Source organism: Lolium perenne, chromosome 7 (assembly GCF_019359855.2).
Source record: "Lolium perenne isolate Kyuss_39 chromosome 7, Kyuss_2.0, whole genome shotgun sequence".
Taxonomy (NCBI): Eukaryota; Viridiplantae; Streptophyta; class Magnoliopsida; order Poales; family Poaceae; genus Lolium; species Lolium perenne.
In genome coordinates this window covers 12,828,494-12,834,493 of record NC_067250.2, presented here as the reverse complement: position 1 = coordinate 12,834,493, position 6,000 = coordinate 12,828,494, and positions in this window count along the sequence as shown.

Genomic DNA, 6,000 nt, shown 5'->3' with positions numbered 1-6,000 from the left:
ATGGTGCTCTATTTAAAGTGAATGCGGCTGTCTCTAATGCATAACTCCAAAATGATAACGGCAAATCAGTAAGAGACATCATAGAACGAACCATATCTAAGAGAGTTCGATTACGACGTTCGGACACACCGTTACGTTGAGGTGTTCCCGGCGGTGTCAATTGTAAAAGTATTCCGCATTTCTTTAAATGCATGCCAAACTCATAACTCAGATATTCACCTCCACGATCAGATCGTAGAAATTTAATCTTCTTGTTACGTTGATTTTCTACTTCACTTTGAAATTCCTTAAACTTCTCAAAAGTTTCGGATTTATGTTTCATGAAATAGATATACCCATATCTACTCAGATCATCTGTGAAGGTTAGAACATAACGATAACCACCGCGCGATGCTACGCTCATTGGTCCACATACATCGGTATGTATGATTTCCAATAAGTCGTAGCTCGCTCCATTATACCGTAAAATGGAGTCTTTGTCATTTTTCCCATTAGACATGCTTCGCATCTATCAAGTGACTCAAAGTCAAGTGATTCAAGTAATCCATCAGTATGGAGTTTCTTCATGCGTTTCACTCCAATATGACCAAGACGAGTGCCACATATAAGTAGAATTATCATTAAGTTTAATTCGCTTAGCATCAATGTTATGTATATGCGTATCGATACTATCGAGATCTAACAGAAATAAGCCATTCTTTTGTGGTGCTCGACCATAAAAGATATTATTCATAAAAATAGAACAACCATTATTCTCAGACTTGAATGAATAACCGTCTTGCATTAAACAAGATCCAGATATAATGTTCATGCTCAACGCAGGTACATAATAGCAATTATTTAGGCTTAAAACTAATCCCGAAGGTAGATGTAGAGGAAGTGTGCCGACTGCGATCACATTGACCTTGGATCCGTTTCCAACGCGCATCGTCACTTCATCTTTCAGCGGTTGTCGTTTATTCTTTAGTTCTGTTTCGAGTTACAAATATGAGCAACCTAACCAAAGTATCAAATACCAGTACTAGAACGAGAACCGATGAAATGAACATCTATAACATGTATATCAGATATACCTTCTTTCTTCTTCTTGACAAGGCCGCTCTTCAGATCAGCCGAGATACTTGGAGCAATTACGCTTCCAGTGTCCCTTCTCCTTGCGATAATAGCACTCGGCATCGTGCTTAGGGCCGTTCTTAGGTTTCATAGGAGGCGTGGCAGCTTTCTTGCCACCCTTCTTGAATTTTCCCTTAGACTTGCCCCTGTTTCTTGAAACTGGTGGTCTTGTTGACCATCAACACTTGGTGCTCTTTCTTGATCTCAATCTCAGCAGCTTTTAGCATGCCAAAGAGTTCAGGTAACTCCTTGTTCATGTTCGCATATTGTAGTTCATCACAAAGTTCTTGTAACTTGGTGGCGGTGATTGAAGGACACGATTAATCCCAAATTAGGAATCACTATTCCCAAGTCAACGAGTTTCTTCGCATGCCCGGTCATGGCGAGCATGTGCTCACTAACGGAGCTGCCTTCTTCCATCATGCAAGCGAAGAATTGTTTCGATGCGTCATAGCATTCCACGGCCGCATGAGTCTCAAAAATAGCTTTCAGCTCTTTCATCAACTCATGAGGATCGTGGTGCTCAAAACGTTTTTGAAGATCGGATTCCAGATCGCATAGGATGGCACACCGAACTTGAGAGTACCTAATTTTCCGAGTCTCGTAAACAGCTTTTACTTCATCGGTTTCAGTTTCTGCGGGAGGGTCACCTAGCGGTGCATCAAGCACATATTGCAGATTTCCGCCGAGAGGAAGATCCTCACATGACGGAACCAATCGGTGAAGTTGCTACCGTTGCTCTTAAGTTTCTCTTTCTCTAGGAACTGATTAAAATTGATTGGGGACGCCATCTCTACAACATATATTTGCAATAGTTTAGACTAAGTTTATGACAAATTGAGTTCAAATTTTAATTCAACATAATTAAAAACCTAAGTGAACTCCCACTCAAAACAATATCCCTCGCATTGTCTTAGTGATCACACGAACCAAATCCACCGCACCTAAACCCGATCATCACGAGAAAAGGTGTGATTTCAATGGCGAACACTCAAAATGTTCATCATATCAACCATATGATTCATGCTCTACCTTTCGGTATCTCGTGTTCCGAGACCATGTCTGTACATGCTAGGCTCGTCAAGGCCACCTTAGTATCCGCATGTGCAAAGCTGTCTTGCACCCGTCATATGTACTTATTGAATCTATCACACCCGATCATCACGAGGTGCTTCAAACGACAAGACTTGGTAACGGTGCTACTAAGGTTGAACACTTTATTATCTTGAGATTTTAGTGAGGGATCATCTTATAATGCTACCATCGCGATCTAAGCAAAATAAGATGCATAAAAAGGATTAACATCACATGCAGTTCATATGTGATATGATATGGCCCTTTTGTTCTTGCGCCTTTGATCTTCATCTCCAAAGCACGGACATGATCTCCATCATCTTCGGGCATGATCTCCATCATCGTCGGCGTAGCGTCAAGGTCAATGGCGTCGTCTTCATGATTGTCCTCCATGTAGCAACTATTACAACTACTTTGAAATACTACTCAACATGAAATTTAAAGACAACCATAAGGCTCCTGCCGGTTGCCACAATACAATAATGATCATCTCATACATATTCATCATCACATTATGGCCATATCACATCACCAAACCCTGCAAAAACAAGTTAGACGTCTCTAATTTGGTTTGCATATTTTACGTGGTTTAGGGTTTTCGAGAGAGATCTAATCTACCTACGAACATGAACCACAACGTTGATACTAATGTTTTCAATAGAAGAGTAAATTGAATCTTCACTATAGTAGGAGAGACAGACACCGCAAAGCCTCTTATGAAATACATGTTGCATGTCGAACGAGGAACAAGTCTCATGAACGCGGTCATGTAAAGTTAGTCCGAGCCGCTTCATCCCACTATGCCACAAAGATGCAAAGTACTCAAACTAAAGATAACAAGAGCATCAACGCCCACAAACCATTGTGTTCTACTCGTGCAACCATCTATGCATAGACACGGCTCGATACCACAGTACGATAACGTCGCATAGAAAACAAAAATTTTCCTACCGCGAACACGCAATCCAAGCCAAGATGCAATCTAGAAGACGGTAGCAACGAGGGGGTATCGAGTCTCACCCTTGAAGAGATTCCAAAGCCTACAAGATGAGGCTCTTGTTGCTGCGGTAGACGATCACTTGCCGCTTGCAAAAGCGCGTAGAAGATCTTGATCACGATCGGTTCCGGCGCCACGAACGGGCAGCACCTCCGTACTCGGTCACACGTTCGGTTGTTGATGAAGACGACGTCCACCTCCCGTTCCAGCGGGCAGCGGAAGTAGTAGCTCCTCTTGAATCCGACCGGCACGACAGCGTGATGTCGGTGGCGGTGAAGAAGTCCGGCGGAGCTTCGCTAAGCTACGCGGGCAATATGGAGGAGAGGGGGGCGGCTAGGGTTTGGGAGGGGTGGCCGGCCACTCTATGGGGGGCGGCCAGCTTGTGGTCTTGGGGTGGCCGGCCCCCTCCCTTGGCCCCTCATTATATAGGTGGATCCCAAGTGTTGGTGCCCAAGTCTTCGACTAAGACCCGAAACCACAACCTTCCATAAGAGGGGAAACCTAGCCCAACTAGGACTCCCACCCAAAAGTGGGATTTCCACCTCCCATGTGGGGGTGGCCGGCCCCTATGGTGGAGTCCACTTGGGACTCCACCCCATCTAGGGCTGGCCGGCCATGGAGGTGGAGTCCCATGTGGACTCCACCTTCCTTGGTGGTTTCTTCCGGACTTTTCTAGAACCTTCTAGAACCTTCCATAGAACCTTCCGCGACATTTTATTTCACATAAAATGACATCCTATATATGAATCTTATTCTCCGGACCATTCCGGAACTCCTCGTGATGTCCGGGATCTCATCCGGGACTCCGAACAAATATTCGAACTCCATTCCATATTCAAGTACTACCATTTCAACATCCAACTTTAAGTGTGTCACCCTACGGTTCGTGAACTATGCGGACATGGTTGAGTACTCACTCCGACCAATAACCAATAGCGGGATCTGGAGATCCATAATGGCTCCCACATATTCAACGATGACTTTAGTGATCGAATGAACCATTCACATATATTACCAATTCCCTTTGTCTCGCGATATTTTACTTGTCCGAGGTTTGATCTTCGGTATCACTCTATACCTTGTTCAACCTCGTCTCCTGACAAGTACTCTTTACTCGTACCGTGGTATGTGGTCTCTTATGAACTCATTCATATGCTTGCAAGACATTTAGACGACATTCCACCGAGAGGGCCCAGAGTATATCTATCCGTCATCGGGATGGACAAATCCCACTGTTGATCCATATGCCTCAACTCATACTTTCCGGATACTTAATCCCACCTTTATAGCCACCCATTTACGCAGTGGTGTTTGGTGTAATCAAAGTACCTTTCCGGTATAAGTGATTTACATGATCTCATGGTCATAAGGACTAGGTAACTATGTATCAAAAGCTTATAGCAAATAACTTAATGACGAGATCTTATGCTACGCTTAATTGGGTGTGTCCATTACATCATTCACACAATGACATAACCTTGTTATTAATAACATCCAATGTTCATGATTATGAAACTAATCATCCATTAATCAACAAGCTAGTTTAAGAGGCATACTAGGGACTTCTTGTTTGTCTACATATCACACATGTACTAATGTTTCGGTTAATACAATTCTAGCATGATATATAAACATTTATCATAAACATTAAGATATAAATAATAACCACTTTATTATTGCCTCTAGGGCATATCTCCTTCAAAGTTGTCTAGGGAGCCCTCTCCTCCTCCGTCAATGGCGCATCTGCAGGTGGTCTCGCTTGGGACCTCGATGGTGGCTTCCGCATCACCTTCTATGGAGCCTAGCCACCTTGGCGACAAGGTCGACGAGACAAGTGCATTGGCCCTGAATTCTGAGGCCATCTCTAGAGAGCTTCGTGACTTAGTTGCTGGTTTGGAAGCGGCTATCTCTGGCTCTAGCAAGGAGATTGCTTGCCTCCTGGCGGAAAAAACTTCAAGTGGCAAAATTCAGAAGGTGAAAGAGTATCTAAGAAACAAGAGAAAGAAGAGTGGCGTCACAATGATGGAGTCTACCGTTGCTTGATGGATGGTTTCTACCTTCTCAGGTTGTCCTTTTGGACCGTCGTTTTTCACTTGGTGTTTTCTTTTGCGGTGTTGTGATCGATGGGTCGAGAGTTTGCGTTTGTAAGAGTTGTATGTTTTGGCGCGGCGCTGGAGTGGCGTGTTCAAGTGTTAGCTACTGTCGCTTTGTGGTCTATGTGGGTGTGTTGCTTGTGTGGTTTTGGCCCGGTTATTGTAGGTTTTCGCCCGGTTTTCTCCTAAAAACCGGACAACTTCTTCTTAATTAATGGATGAGGCAAAGCTTTTGCCTCCGTTTCAAAAAATCTTTCTGATGAAAATGCAACTCCAGACTACGTTCCTTTGGTGAGCTCATCAGGTGGATGGATCAACAAAGACTTTCAACCTATCTAATATACTGATTAATAAATTATTTTCCACCATTCTCCGTACTTCCCTTTCTCTTTCTAATCACAGGTCACTGCTATCTTGCATTTTAGAATTTCTGTAACCTTCTATGCTTTACCTAGCTCATTGGTAAACATGTTCATGATTTGTAATATCAAGTAGTGATATGCTTGTATGACGAAGATGGTAGTGAGGAGAGGAAGTACCATATTTGTGTATTTGTAGTTATGTTATTAACACTAGTTGAATGCCCGTGCGTTGCTACGGTTCCTTAAATTAATTTTATGGCTGCTCTTGTAAACATAATTCGCATGAAAATTGTGGTGGCGCGGTACATACTAAGACAATCAACATTTTAACGGCAACACCAACCAATTAAGGAGGACATTA